Here is a 16,574-nt window from a genome sequence, read left to right on the forward strand (position 1 = left end):
TAAATATAGGGATGTGTATATCTTTTCCAATTAGTGTTTTTATTTTCTCTGGGTAAACAATAGTGGAATTATTGGATCATATGGTATTTCTAATTTTAATTTTTTGAGGAACCTCCATACTGTTGACATTAGGCTACATTACTGCATTTATCAGTATGTCTTTTCTTTTTATTGCTGAGTAGTATTCTATTATATATCTATACCAAAATTTGTTAATCCATTCACAGTGATGAGCCTTGAGTTGTTTTTAGGTTTGTCTATCATAAATGAAGCTGCTACAAATATTTTTTATGTAAGTATTTGTGAAGCAACGTGTTTTTATTTTGTCTTTGTAAATGCCTAGGGGAAGGAATTACTATGGAAATTACTATGTGAAATGAACTATGCGGGTGAGTATGTATGACTCTATAGGAAACTGCCAAACAGAGTGGTTCTCCAGAGTGGTTATGCCATTTTACACTCCATTCAGCAAAAGTGAAAATTCAATTGCTCTACACCCCACCAAAAAAATGATGTTGTAAAGTCTTTTAGCCCATCTAATGATATCTCAATGTGATTTTAATTTGCACTTCCCTAATGACTATTTATCTTGAGCATTTTTATGAGATTATTGGCCATTTTTATATCATCTCTTGTGAGTGTCTGTTCAAATCTTTTGCCCTCGTTTTCATTTGTCTTGTTAATGCAGAGTTATAAGTGTTTGGTATACATTTTGGGGAAAAGCACTTTGTCAGGCATATGAATTGCCAATATTTGCTCCTAGACTGTGGATTGATTTTCATTTTATTTGTGGTTTCTTTTGAAGAGAATTGTATTTTTTTTTATAAATTCTAGTCTATAATTTTTTCCTCTTAAGGGTTGTGCTTTTTGTGTTCTATTTAAGAAGTTTTCAGCTACACTAAAGTCACAAAGATTTCCAGAAGTTTTATAGTTTGCTTTTTATATGTATCTATGCAATACATTTCAAGGTATTTTTGGTGAATTGTGTGAGGTAAGCATCAAGATTTGGTGGTGGTGTCTTTAATGCGTACAACCTGTTGTATCAAAATCACTTGTTGAAAAGACTATCTGTTTTTTCATAGATTGCCATGGCAACTTTGTCCAAAGTCGATTGACCGGGCTCCCGTAATGGGTAAGGTAGAGTAAGCACACTGCACGCTTTCTGCCCGCCCCCGAATGTAACTATAAAATCTAGAGAGAATATATGGATCAGGTATTTGAAGAATCTGAAAAGTAAATAGTAGCAGCAAGATATTGAGGAAGAACACCAGAATTTGAAGCACTGTACTGGCAGCGAATTAACCGTTTTCCCCGCTCTGGTATCCCGCCCCCCCCCCCCCCCGACTAATCTTAATGCACTCAAAAGTCAGAAGTGAATAGTCAGAGAGCTCTTGGAGACACCGTCTAGTTCTGGCTCAGGAGCAGGAAAGGGAGCTCTTATGGCTCAGAGAACGTGTGGAAATTCTCCCATTTATTCCTTTTCTTCATTGTCTTGCGCCCAAGCTGTCAGGCCATCCTAGGGTGGTGACAAAAGCAACAGTGGAAGCAATAGGAAGCCACAAGAGGCAAAGTCCTGAGGGAAATTCTGTTCCCTGAAGTTGTAGTTTCAAGGCCAGAGCCAAATCCTTCACCTTTTCTTCCTTCTTTCTCTCTCCCCCACCGTCTGGCCCCAGATACGGTGCAATCATGAAAGTAGTAGCTGGTTTCTGGCTAGAAGACCAACAAGGGGAGCCCCCAGGAATAGGAAAGGGAGATCACAGAGAGGAAGCTGTTTGGGAAAGTGAACCTATCAAATTGCTGAAGATCTGGACTCACCCGGACATGCACATGCCTGGATCTGATCCTAATTTGCACATCAAAGACTTTGAGCCCTGAACTAGTGGGTAGGCCTGAGTCTGGGTCTCAGACTGACCCCTGAGGGATGGACATGTGGGACAGGTCCAAATGATACTGCAGAGGCCATGGGAGGTGAACACATTCCATAGAATGTGAGTTGGAACTCGCAGCCTGAATCTAAACAGGTGGATTGCCTGCTAACATGAAAATATCAGCATCCAACATACAATTTAAATTAGCCTCAGAGTCTCATAACATAATATTGAAAATGTAGATGATACAATCCAGAAGTACTCAGCATATGAAGAAACACAAAAATCTGGTGATATATCCTCTCAGGTTCTGTTTGTCTTAAAAAGTTTTTGTTTTGCCTTTTTTAAAAAGACATTTTCATTGGATATATAATTCTAGTCCAGCACCTTAAAAGTGTTCCATAGTCTTCTGGTTTGCATTGCTTATGATAGTTTGGATAAAATCTACTTCTGTATCTTTAAGTTTATTAATCTTTTCTTCTGAAAATCTCATCTACTGAAATATTCTTTTTTTGGATATTGTATTTTTCATTTCTAGAATTTTCATTTGGTTTCTTCTTACATGTTCCATTTCTCTCCTCATTATGTTTATGATTCCTTACATCTTTGGGCATATTTATATTAGCCTGTTTAAGGTCCTTGTCTACAAATTCCATCAGTTTAATGGAATTACTACTTATGGGTTGGTTTCTCTTAAAGTAGTTTTTCTTTTGGTAATGGGTTGCATTTTCCTGCTTCTTTGTATGTCCATTGATTTTTAGAAATCAGATGATAGATATTGCAAATTGTTTTGAGATGCTTTGTTTTATTATATTCCTTTAAATTCCTTAATGTTCTGTGACAGGCAATTAAATAAGTTACTTACACATTACTTTAATCCTTTCAAGATTTGTCTTAAGGTCCTTTTAGGCTTAAAGTAGCCCTTTCTCAGGAGCAAATTGTGCTGCACTCCTTAGTCCCTGCCTTTTTGGGTTCTCTACTGAATGCCCTGAACACACAACGAAGCCTTGTTCACCCCAGGTGAGAAAACTCAAACAGTTCCTAACCTGGTGTGAACTCCAGGAATATTCCAGTTTACAGGCCACAGTAATTGGTTTTTCCCAATACATTAGTTAACTGTTGCTTCAGAACAACATTAACACAAACTTAAAACATATTTATTATCTGTTTCTGTAAGTCGGGAGTCTCAGCACAGCTTAGAGGAGTCCTTTGCAAGACTACAAGCAAGGTATCAGACAGGGGTGTGGTCTCATCCAATGCTCAACTGAGGACAAACCTGTTTGCAAACTCATGTAGCTTTTAGCTACATTTAGTTCCTTCAGCTGTCAGACCAAGGATCCCAGTTTCACAGTGGCTGTCTGCCAGAGCTATCTCCAGGTCCCTGCCCATGGCAATTCACAACATGGCAGCTTCCTTCTTCAAGGCCAGCAAGGTAGAGGGAGACTAGCAGAAGCAACACACAATCTCATTTGATCTTAATCACATAATTGGGATCATGGATGTCCTACCACTTTTGATATATTATGTGCCACTAGAAATAAATCACAGGTCCTACCCACTGTCAAAGGGAAGGGATCACTCAGGGCATGAACACTAGACCATGGGGGCCACTTTGAGAGTCTGTCTGCCATGCTCAGCAAATTGTTTTTGACCAGCCTTACAAAGTTGCATCTGTTTCATGTGCAGAATGTTTTTCAGCCAGCCAAAGATTCAGTGTAGATATCTAGAACTCATTCTCTGTGTAGCTTCCTCCACTGTGAAACTCTGCCCACAAACTGTAGCCACCTCAGCTTTACGGAAATCCAATCTCTGTCTCCCCAACTCAGCAACATCGTCATGCTCTTTGGGGATCCCCCTCTCTATGTCCCATTCTAGAAATTACTTCCAAACCATCTGGACAGTTGTGCTCATTTCATTTGCTTCCCTTCTCTTAATGGTTACAGTCTGTCTCTTGGGATATTGTACCTCTGGTTACCATCACCCTGTTCTCATCTAACATGTCATCGCAGAGTGTTCTTGTTCAGTCTCATTTTTAAAACTCCCATATGTATTATTATACATGTAGTTTCTGTTTTGACTTGCTCACATTTTATTGGTTTCTTTATTAATTCTTTCTTCATCTCAGGGGTTCTTTCAGGGATAATTTTCCTAGTGAAATATATCTTTTTGTTGTTGTATGAATATTAAATGTCATTGTATTTATTTTTTAAATTTATTTACCTAAAATTCAAGTTAGTTAACATACAGTGTAGTATTGGTTTCAGGAGTAGAGCCCAGTGATTCATCCCTTACATATGACACCCAGTGTTCATTCCAACAAGTGCCCTCCTTAATGTCCATCACCCATTTTGTCCATCCGCCCCCACCCCACAGACAACCCCAACCCCTCCATCAACCCTCAGTTTGTTGTCTGTATTTAAGAGTCTCTTAAGGGGGCGCCTGGGTGGCTCAGTCGGTTGAGCGTCCGACTTCGGCTCAGGTCATGCTCTCACAGTTTGTGGGTTCAAGCCCCGCATTGGGCTCTGTGCTGCTTGCTCACAGCCTGGAGCCTGCTTCAGATTCTGTGTCTCCTTCTCTCTCTGCCCCTCCCCCGCTCACGCTTTATCTCACTCTGTTTCTCAAAAATAAATAAAATGTAAAAAAAAAAATTTTTTAAAAAAAGAGTCTCTTAAGGTTTGCCTCCCTCTCTGTTTTTTTCTTATTTTTCCTTCCCTTCCCCTATGGTCATCTGTCGTGTTTCTTAAATTCCACACATGAATGAAATCATATCATGTTTTGTCTTTCTCTGCCTGATTTATTTTGCTTAGCATAATACACTCTAGTTCCATCCATATTGTTGCAAGTGGTAAGATTTCATTCTTTTTGATTCCTGAGTAGTATACCATGGCATATATATATATATATATGTATATACATATATGTATATACATATATATATACATATATATATACATATGCCACATCTTCTTTATTCATTCATCATTTGATGGACATTTGAGTTCTTTCCATAATTTGGCTATTGTTGATAGCACTGCTATAAACATTGGTGCACATGTGCCCTTCAAATCAGCATTTTTGTATCCTTTAGATAAATACCTAGTAGGTCACCCAATTGCTGGGTTGTAGGGTAGTTGTATTTTTAATTTTTTGAGGAACCTCCACACTGTTTTCCAGAGTAGCTGCACCAGTTTTCATTCCCACCTACAATACGACAGGTTTCCTCTTTCTCCATATCCTTGACAGCATCTGTTGTTTCCTGAGTTGTTAATTTTAGCCATTCTGACAGGCGTGATGTTGTATCTCATTGTAGTTTTGACTTGTATTCCCCTGATGATGAGTGATGTTGACCATCTTGTCATGTGTCTGTTAGCCACCTGGATGTCTTCGTTGGAAAGTGCTTTATTCATGTCTTCTGCCCATTTCTTTACCGGATTCTTTGTTTTTTGGGTGTTGAGTTTGATAAGTTCTTTATAGATTTTGGATATTAACCCCCCCTTTTTTTTCTTGCTCATATCTTCTCCGATTCTGCCATTTGCCTTTTGGTTTCCTTGATTGTTTCCCTTGTTGTGCAGAAGCTTATCTTGATGAGGTCTCAGTAGTTCATTTTTGCTTTTATTTCCCTCACCTCTGGAGACATGTCTAGTTAGAAGTTGCTGTGGCCAAGTTCAAAGAGGTTGCTGCTTGTTGTCTCCTGGATTTTGATGGTTTCCTATCTCACATTTAGGTCTTTCATCCATTTTGAATTTATTTTTGTGTATGGTATAAGAAAGTGGTCCAGTTTAATTCTTCTATGAAATACATCTTTAATACATTTCTCTGGTGAGAGTCTGCTAGTGAAAGCACTCTTTTTTTATTCGTTTTGTTTTGGCTTAAGTGTGTATTCATCTCATCTTCTTTCTTGAAATGTATTTTAGCAGAGTATGCAATACTAGGTTGACAATTGTTTTCTCTCAGAACATGGGAGACTAAATTATTTCACTATTTTGTAGCTTCCTTCAGCTGCTTTTAAGGCATTTTCTGTCAATCTAATTGCCTATACTATTGTAGGTAATTTATCTTTTCTCTCTGGCATCAGAAACTACTTTCTCTGATTCTATGAGCTTCTTTTGATCTCTGCTCTTTTTCAGTTTTAATTTAACAGTCTAGATGTAACTTTTGTTTTTATTTTGCTTGGGGTTTGCCTCCTGAATCTTCACAGCTGTTTCTCTTACCAATTCTGGGAAATTCATTAATTTTTTCTAAATGACCAATATTATTGACCTATTATTTCACTCCTCTGTCTTCTCTTAACTCCTATTTTACATTCTCTGCTATTTTGTCTTTTTTGCTGTATTTTGAGTAATACAATAAGACATACCTTTCCTTATTTTCTTTTTGACTCCATATTCTTTTCTAATGTTTTGAATTTTTAATTTTGAGAATTATATTTTCCCTTTCTGAAAGTTCTAATTTATCCTCTTTAAATTTGTTTGGTGTTTCTTGATAATCTTGTATTCCTACCTGTCTCTATTTTTTTTGTCTCATTAAACAAATTAAACATATTTTGTACTTTGTATCCAACCACTACAATATTTGAAATTTTAGGATTTTAATTTTGCTATTAGATTTATCTGTGACTCCCATAATGGCATTCTTACCTTGCTTTTAGAGGTATTTGAAATAGAATACCTCCGATATTTCACTATTAAACATGAAGCTGCTGGGGTTTGTTATAGTTACTTGTTTTATCAAATTTAAACATACTGTTCCTATTTCTAACTTACAAAATATTACCCTAAAATTATTTCACCTATTTTTGTACTAATTAAAATAATTAATATATGCTTTCATCTTTATTATTATATTATTATATATATTTATATTAAATTTATTATGTTTTTTGTGATTTCCTATTCAACGTTAGTACATGCTTTTAGTTATAATGTATTCTTTTATAACTCTGCTAGATTTTATTTAATAATATTTTATTTAGATTTGGGCTTCTATGTTTATAGGCAGTTTATAATGTCCTTCCTTTATTCCTTTCTCCCTCCTTCCTTTATACCTCTGCTATCCATGTCTAGTTTTGATATATTAGTACCAGATTTATTCTGACATTTCATAAGGAATCAGGAAGCACAGAAAAAAAAATCTTTGAATTATTCTCCTCATTGTATCACTTTCCACTTTGTCCCTGACTCTGTATTTGCAGTTTCTCAGGAGCGTTTAGAGAATTAAGGCACTGACCTCTTGAACAGGTCACTACTATTACTCTTTATTTATTTATTTGTTTGTTTTATTTATTTATTTATTTATTTATTTATTTGAGGGAGAGAGTGTGTACATGCACAAGGACACATGAGCAGGGAAGGGGCAAGAGGAGAGGGACAGAGAGAAACTCCAGCAGGCTCCATGCCAGGCGCAGAGTCTGATGCAGGGCTATCTCTATCTCACGCACCATGAGATCATGACCTGAGCCAAAGTCGGATGCTTAATCAACTGAGCCACCCAGGCACCCCATACTAGCACATATATCTGTCCTGAAAGGTGTTACTGAAACTCGGCTAGATCAAAAATCAAAAATTAAGCTATAGTCATCTAGACGTGAGTCTACTCTGGCCAGAATTGTTTTAGTCTTTAAATTCTGTGGTAACATCGGTATTATCCTTATGTAAAACAGGCAACAATACATTAAAAGATTGCAACCAAAAAAAAAAAAAAAAGATTCCAACTGTGCAATCTTAATTGTTACAGGAAAAGGAAAAAAGTCTGATTACTTACAAGACTAACTTGTATTGATTTTCTAATGGAAGAAAAATAACCATATAACTTAACTTTCTTGAAAAGAAATATCTGGGTAGCCTAAAAACGTACATTCTTTTTTTATTGTTGTTTTGTTTTAAAGTTTATTTATCTTGGGGCGCCTGGGTGGCTCAGCCGGTTAAGCGTCCGACTTCAACTCAGGTCATGATCTCGTGGTCCGTGAGTTCGAGCCCCGCGTTGGGCTCTGGGCTGATGGCTCAGAGCCTGGAGCCTGCTTCCGATTCTGTGTCTCCCTTTCTCTCTGCCCCTCCCCTGTTCATGCTCTGTCTCTCTCTGTCTCAAAAATAAATAAATGTTAAAAAAATTTTTTTTTAAAGTTTATTTATTTTAAGAGAGAGAGAGGGAGGGAGGGGCAGAGAAGAGGGAGAGAGAGAATCTGAAGCAGGCTGCACATGGTCAGCACCAAGCTCAATACAGGGCCGAAAATCACAAACTATGAGGTCATGACCTGAGCAGCAATCAAGAGTTGGACGCTTAACCAACCGGGACACCCCATTGTTACTGTTACTGTTTTAGATTTAGATTTGGCCAAAGTTCTTTCACCAACAAAATTCTATGTATTTTAAACTTTCCAGAAATTGCTGGCTCTGTCATGAACTCCTTTCTTTTCTCCAATGATGTGATAAAATCACTGTGCTCTTATATTATTTTTCTTTTATGTCTCATGATCGCAGTTTGCTTCAACTGGAAGTCTCTCTGTAGCTATCTATGACCCAGATTTGCTGATTACTTTAAAATAATTGAACTTTATTAACATTTTAATCCTTATGCTAAATTTATATACACACTCTCACCAGTTTCCTCCAAAAATATTGTTATAGTCCTATCTAATCCATATACAACTTCTTAAAGTTATGACACCCCGAAAACAAATAGGGTTCTTCATCACAAATGATCATCCTAAGCATTTCTATTTCACCTGAGCCTAAGGAAAATTTCTAACTTGACCCAGTTAAATATGGGTTTGTTTTTAACCCAACTAAATGAAACTAATTTTCTTTAGTGTTCTTCTTGAAGAAATATAAATTACACAACCCCAAACTTTGGTTTTTGTTTTTTCTCTTAATTTTCAGATGATGACTTCTCTCATCTTGTCAGGAATACCTCCCTTAGGAAATAAGACTAGTGCCTCCTTTTGGACGTTTAGAAACTCTTTAATGACTTCTTTAATCATCGTATCTACAATTGGTAGATATTGTGCTTTTTTTTCGGAGGATGTAAATATTTGATAAATGTTTTGCATAAGGAACTGCCTGCATACTGTCCATATCTTTATATGTTTGGTATCTTAGATTTAATGAAATAAAGTAGTCAGTTTAAGGGGCAGGTACCCTTCCAGAACTAGGTCTACTAAGATAAAAAAGGGAAGCTGGCAATATTCATGGCTGTCTGTGAAAAGGACATTTTTTCTTCTTTCCTACACTTGGGTCTCTTAAAATCTTGGCCTAAAAGTATGGTCTCTGAACCAGAAAGTGTGGGGAGTAAAAAAGTTGTCCCCCACCCCCACCCCATCTCAACAAAAAAATGTTTCAAAGCTAGAAAAATGTGCCCAAATAAGTCAATTGGGACTTCATTCTCTTCTCGCACTCCCCCAAAAGGTGCATCATCAACTCGTGGGCAAAAAAGGACCCATGAATAAGGTTCAAAAATTTTTTTTCTTAGTAAGGAGCTCCCCAAAGGGGTAGGTTGTAGCTGCAGAACAGGGTGCAAATGCTATTACAGAGGATGATAAAAAAAGAAACCAGAGGGGGCACCTGGGTGAGTTGGTTGAGGGTCTGACTCTTGATTTTGGCTCAGGTCACGATCTCACTGTGTGAGAGTTCGAGCCTCAAGTCAGGATCTGAACTGATAGCTCCGAGCCTGCTTGGGATTCTCTCTCTCTTTCTCTCTCCACCCCTCCCCACCTCAAAATAAATAAACATTAAAAAAAAAAAACTAGAATATGGAATGATTACGAGGGGAAGGAAAGAGGGAAAAAAGATAATAGGGAAGATAAACTCCTTATTCCAATATCAGGAATCAAGAATTTATAAAGAATATTTAAACAGTGTTTTTTTTTTAAAGTTTATTTACTTTGAGAAAGAGAGCATGAGTTAGGGAGGGACAGAGAGAGAGAGAGAGAGAGAGAGAGCATCCCAAGCAGGCTCTGGGCTGCAGCACAGAGCTGGACCTGGGGCTCCAACTCACAAACCATGAGATCATGACTTGAGCTGAAACCAACAGTTGGACGCTTAAGTGACTGAGCCACCCAGACACCCCTAAACAGGGGTATTTTTTTAAGTACAAAGGCAAACATAGAAGAATGAGAAGTGGTAATATAAATATCAAACTTGGAGAGATGGAAGAAGATGGTTATAGGGGTTGAATCCCTTTCAGTTACAAAATACCTAAAATTGATAAATCAACAAAGGGAGGTATGACCACAAACATTAGTCTAATCCAACAGAGTAGCTCTGAAGCAGGGATTGCACCACAGATAATTTATTACTAAATTACACCACAAATTTTTTTTTAATGTTTATTTATTTTTGAGACAGAGAGAGAGCACGCGTGCAAGCAGGGGAGGGGCAGAGATAGGGGGACAGAGGATCTGAAGCAGAATCTGCACTGACAGCAGAGAGCCTGATGCAGGGCTCGAACTCATGAACCATGAGATCATGATCTGAACTGAAGCCTGATGCTTAACCAACTGAGCCACCCGGGAGCCCCCACAAGATGTGTTTTTATAACCCTCTGTCAGTCAGCTGTTGGTACTCGTGCCTCCCAAGGTGAGGTGTGGGCAGACCTCCCAGGTGCAGCATCTCCAAGGGGCTAGGGACACTTACTTCTCAAGAGAAGGACACGCTGCCTTCGCGGTTGATACTTATGGCACCTGGGAATGAGAGTATACCAAAAGGTTCAAAGGAATCTGGGTGAAGGCCTGAGCTCATAAACTGTGGCATGCATTTTAAAAATTAGTTGATAAATAAAGCAAATGCTCTTCACTTTCTGGTTTGCTTGCAAAAGTAGAATGTGCTACATGCAAAACTTGGATACATAGAAAACCACAATTTTTAAGCAATTAAGCATAATCTCACAGCTCCCCGTACCTGAACTGTCAACCTTTTGTCTCAGAAAGTTCTTCATGTATAAATGACAATAGTCAGTTTTAGATGGCTTTCTCAGAGCAATATGTCATCAGTATCTTTCTAGTCATAAATATTTCATTATGATCCTTAAAGATCTCACAATATTTCATTGCATTGATATACCATATTGTACATGATCAGGTTCCTTTATTGCTGAACAGGTATGCTGATTCCAATTTTTTTTTTTAATTTGTAACACTGACACTGTGAAAAATCTTTTTCGTTTTCGTTCACATTTCTTGATTATTTTCTTAGAGTGAAATCTGAATTCTCATGGTTTTTTTTATTTGTTTTGTTTTGTTTTGTTTTTTAATATGTGCTGTGTGTGCTAGGCCTCTTAGAGTACCAACGACTAAAGATTTGTTCTCAAAGCCCAGTGTCAAATGTGCAAATTATAGCAAGTTACCATATTTTGAGGGGGATCGCATTTATCCTTTTTTCTTTTATCAGGTTATGGAACAATATTTCCTAGAACTGCTGGTGGACAGATGTTCCGTGCTGTCTTTGCTGCAATTGGAATCCCTCTAACTATCATATTCTTTAAACATCTTGGTAAATTAATTTCTCTGCCATTTGAAAACCTTGGAAACTACCTTAAATATAAGGGAATAAATGAGGTAAGTTTTCTCTCTCTCTTCACACAATCACACACACACACACACATATCTGGGAGAGAAATTTTGTTTATGGATTCACAACCTTAGATTGACCAGGCACATGACATTTTATATTTACTGGATTCATGTTGAATGAAATTTGTGAGTCGAAAAAGCAAAGGACCCTGTGTTATGAAACAGAAGAGAAAATCCAGCATTCAAGAGACCATCTGTTTCCTCTTAGGTGATTTGCCTCCAATCATTTAACTTATAAGATGAGCAGTGGTGAATTGGTATGACCTAAATGTTCTGAAAGTCATTTAGCCAGCTCCTTTATTTTACAGAAGAGGAAAACATTTTATAAAGGCTGAATGACTTACCCAAGATTACCTAAAGAATTAGAGGTCGTGCAGACCTGAGAGGTGCAAAGCTTTGTCTACGTATCAGGTTGAAACATGTGTGGTCATGGGGCGCCTGGGTGGCTCGGTCCGTTAAGCGTCCAGCTTCGGCTCAGGTCATGATCTCACGGTCCGTGAGTTCGAGCCCCGCGTCGGTCTCTGTGCTGACCTTTCAGAGCCTGGAACCTGTTTCAGATTCTGTGTCTCCCTCTCTCTCTGCCCCTCCCCTGTTCATACTCTGTCTCTCTCTGTCTCAAAAATAAATAAACGTTAAAAAAATTTAAAAAAAAAGAAACATGTGTGGTCACCTTAGTAATTAGCACAGGTTTTACTCTTTTTAAAAAATTAGAAACACAGTTCTTTATTTAAAAATTCAATAATTTATTACCACATTGCTAAGTTGTACACATTCTTCAAGAAGCTACAGTTAACCCTTGAACAACATGTGTTTGAACTGCATGGGTCCACTTAAATACTTTTTTTTTATTTGCTAGGGTTTTTTTTTTTTTTTTTCCCTTACTATGAAAGCTTTATTGTTTCCATTTGGTCCACAGCTTAGGAGAGGGCTCTAGGGTACTTAAAGAGCCCTATCATGGCTGAGATAATCAGACAGAAACCATGATGCCAGGAGGATGCCAGAGGGGCCCCTGAAGGGCTGCTGGGTCCTGGAGGCTCCCAGTCACATGAAAGAGTGAGCCTTTCTGAGAGATCCTCTTCCACCCCTGAGGACTGGCCAGCCTGCGGACCTTAGCCAGATGGTCCCTGTCTTCTTGATGCAGCTCACCTCCTCATCCAGGAAGTGGTTTTCCACAGAGTCACAGGGATGGGAGCCTGCCAGCGCAGAGCCCAGGGCATAAATATCCAGAAGGGCCTGCCTCGGGCGCGTCTCCAGGACCTTGGCAGTTTCCGTGGCATTGGGGGTTTTACCCCCTTATCCTGGGCTGGCTTCTGCCTCCTGGGACAGGACATGGCTGCCGTGCTGGTTTTGCATGAAGAGAGGCTTGGTGACCTAGTGTTTCTCCTCAGCCAGCTCACAGAAGAAGTGGCCCACACCCTCCAGAGCCACATGGTGGAATTTGAAACCGCAGCCCAGAGAGAGGTGTAGGAGGCCGGCAGATGCGTGTTGACCAGGTAGCTGATGGTGGCCTCCACCTGAGGGGAATAATTCTGATGGATCTGGGGGCTCATGGTTGATCAGCAATAAGAAGCTAAGCCCAGAAAACAGTGTTGGCTGGTCCCACAGACAGAGGGTAGCTGAGAAGACAATTCTAAATATTGTGACTGGAAAAGAGGTTGGAGGGTGGTGGGAGGCTGGAAGAGGGGCATCCCTGGGCCTGTTCTGCCCAAATACTGTTGAAGCAAGAGACAGATCTGAGGGACCGCTGGGTGCACTGCCTATAGGCAGATTGTTTTCAGTATCATGCTGTAAATATATTTTCTCTTCCCTATGCTTTTTTTAAATAACATATTCTTTTCTCTAAATACTTTATTGTAAGAATACAGTTTACAAGGCATATAACATACAAAATATGTGTTAGTTGACTGTTATCCGTAAGGCCTCTGGTCAACAGTAGGCTATTAGTGGTTAAGTTTGGGGGGAGTCCAAAGTTATATGGGTTTCCCACTATATGTGGTCAATACCTCTAGCCCCCACCTTGTTCAAGGGTCAACTGTATTTTATTTTCTATAAAGGAACATAAAGATGGGATCCTGTTCAGAATGCCCACAGGGAGTAGATAGGCAAGATGAGAATCCCATTAATTGATATAATCAGAGTCCTTACTCTGGGGGCAGAGAGGCTTCAGAATGTGGGGTGTCACTTTCTTTGTTTTTTCTTGTGTTATTTTTGGAAGTCTATTGTTACTATAAAATCTGCACAGGTAATTAGAGTTTAGACCAGTGGTCCCAAGCTTGGTTGTACAATATAATCACCTTTGAGCTTTAAGAAATCCTGATGCCTAGGCTCCACTCCGGGCCAATTTGATCTGAATCTTTGAAGGTGGAAACTCAATGGTTTTTATTTTATTTTATTTTACTTTATTTTATTTTATTTATTTAATTAATTATTCTTTAATGTTTATTCATTTTTTTGTTAATGTAGCATTTATTAGAATTAGATTTGACTGCATTATCCTTTCATGTTATTATTATTATTATTATTTTTTAATATATGAAATTTCTTATCAAATTGGTTTCCATACAACACCCAGTGCTCATCCCAAAAGATGCCCTCTTTCAATACCCATCACCTACCCTCCCCTCCCTCCCACCCCCCCATCCACCCTCAGTTTGTTCTCAGTTTTTAAGAGTCTCTTATGCTTTGGCTCTCTCCCACTCTAACCTCCTTTTTTTTTTTTTTTTTTTTCCTTCCCCTCCCCCATGGGTTTCTGTTAAGTTTCTCAGGATCCACATAAGAGTGAAAACATATAGTATCTGTCTTTCTCTGTATGGCTTATTTCACTTAGCATCACACTCTCCAGTTCCATCCACGTTGCTACAAAGGGCCATATTTCATTCTTTCTCATTGCCACGTAGTACTCCATTGTGTATATAAACCACAATTTCTTTATCCATTCATCTGTTGATGGACATTTAGGCTCTTTCCATAATTTGGCTATTGTTGAGAGTGCTTCTATAAACATTGGAGTACAAGTGCCCCTATGCATCAGTACTCCTGTATCCCTTGGGTAAATTCCTAGCAGTGCTACTGCTGGGTCATAGGGTAGGTCTATTTTTAATTTTCTGAGGAACCTCCACACTGTTTTCCAGAGTGGCTGCACCAATTTGCATTCCCACCAACAGTGCAAGAGGGTTCCCGTTTCTCCACATCGTCTCCAGCATCTCTAGTCTCCTGATTTGTTCATTTTGGCCACTCTGACTGGTGTGAGGTGGTATCTGAGTGTGGTTTTGATTTGTATTTCCCTGATGAGGAGCGACGTTGAGCATCTTTTCATGTGCCTGTTGGCTATCCGGATGTCTTCTTTAGAGAAGTGTCTATTCATGTTTTCTGCCCATTTCTTCACTGGGTTATTTGTTTTTCGGGTGTGGAGTTTGGTGAGCTCTTTATAGATTTTGGATACTAGCCCTTTGTCCGATATGTCATTTGCAAATATCTTTTCCCATTCCATTGGTTGCCTTTCAGTTTTGTTGATTGTTTCCTTTGCTATGCAGAAGCTTTTTATCTTCATGAGGTCCCAATAGTTCATTTTTGCTTTGAATTCCCTTGCCTTTGGGGATGTGTCAAGTAAGAAATTGCTGTGGCTGAGGTCAGACAGGTCTTTTCCTGCTGTCTCCTCTAGTGTTTTGATGGTTTCCTGTCTCACATTCAGGTCCTTTATCCATTTTGAGTTTATTTTTGTGAATGGTGTGAGAAAGTGGTCTAGTTTCAACCTTCTGCATGTTGCTGTCCAGTTCTCCCAGCACCATTTGTTAAAGAGACTGTCTTTTTTCCATTGGATGTTCTTTCCTGCTTTGTCAAAGATAAGTTGGCCATACGTTTGTGGGTCTATTTCTGGGGTTTCTATTCTATTCCATTGGGTTATGTGTCTGTTTTTGTGCCAGTACCATGATGATTACAGCTTTGTAGTAGAGGCTAAAGTCTGGGATTGTGATGCCTCCTGCTTTGGTCTTCTTCAAAATTACTTTGGCTATTTGAAGCCTTTTGTGGTTCCATATGAATTTTAGGATCGCTTGTTCTAGTTTCGAGAAGAATGCTGGTGCTATTTTGATTGGGATTGCATTGAATGTGTCGATAACTTTGGGTAGTATTGACATTTTAACAATATTTATCCTTCCAACCCATGAGCACGGAATGTTTTTCCATTTCTTTATATCTTCTTTAATTTCCTTCATAAGCTTTCTATAGTTTTCAGCATACAGATCTTTTACATCTTTGGTTAGATTTATCCCTAGGTATTTTATGCTTCTTGGTGCAATTGGGAATGGGATCAGTTTCTTTATTTGTCTTTCTGTTGCTTCATTATTAGTGTATAAGAATGCAACTGATTTCTGTAAATTGATTTTGTTTCCTGCGACTTTGCTGAATTCATAGCAGACTTCTGGTGGAGTCTATCGGATTTTCCATGTATAATAACATGTCATCTGCAAAAAGTGAAAGCTTGACTTCATCTTTGCCAATTTTGATGCCTTTGGTTTCCTTTTGTTGTCTGATTGCTGATGCTAGCACTTCCAACACTATGTTAAACAACAGCGGTGAGAGTGGGCATCCCTGTCGTGTTCCTGATCTCAGGGAAAAAGCTCTCAGTTTTCCCCATTGAGGATGATGTTAGCTGTGGGCTTTTCATAAATGGCTTTTATGATGTTTAAGTATGTTCCTTCTATCCCGACTTTCTTGAGCGTTTTTATTAAAGGATGCTGAATTTTGTCAAATGCTTTTTCTGCATCGATTGACAGGATCATATGGTTCTTATCTTTTCTTTTATTAATGTGATGTATCACGTTGATTGATTTGCGAATGTTGAACCAGCCCTGCATCCCAGGAATGAATCCCACTTGATCATGGTGAATAATTCTTTTTATATGCTTTTGAATTCGATTTGCCAGTATCTTATTGAGAATTTTTGCATCCATATTCATCAGGGATATTGGCCTGTAGTTCTCTTTTTTTACTGGGTCTCTGTCTGGTTTAGGAATCAAAGTAATACTGGCTTCATAGAATGAGTCTGGAAGTTTTCCTTCCCTTTCTATTTCTTGGAATAGCTTGAGAAGGATAGGTATTATCTCTGCTTTAAATGTCTGGTAGAACTCTCTTGGGAAGCCATC

General features: G+C 38.6%; 1 long non-coding RNA gene across 1 annotated transcript in view; it reads left to right on the plus strand.

Annotated features, from left to right (window-relative positions):
* Positions 1 to 11,339: 11,339 nt before the first annotated feature.
* Positions 11,340 to 16,574, plus strand: part of LOC107180882 — a 106,339-nt gene continuing 101,104 nt past the window's right edge. Inside the window, exon 1 of the long non-coding RNA XR_001511644.2 lies at positions 11,340 to 11,415. This is a non-coding gene — a long non-coding RNA (uncharacterized LOC107180882). The remainder of the gene's footprint in view (positions 11,416 to 16,574) is intronic.

The sequence above is a fragment of the Panthera tigris genome, chromosome B3, assembly GCF_018350195.1.
Source record: "Panthera tigris isolate Pti1 chromosome B3, P.tigris_Pti1_mat1.1, whole genome shotgun sequence".
In the NCBI taxonomy this organism is placed as follows: domain Eukaryota; kingdom Metazoa; phylum Chordata; class Mammalia; order Carnivora; family Felidae; genus Panthera; species Panthera tigris.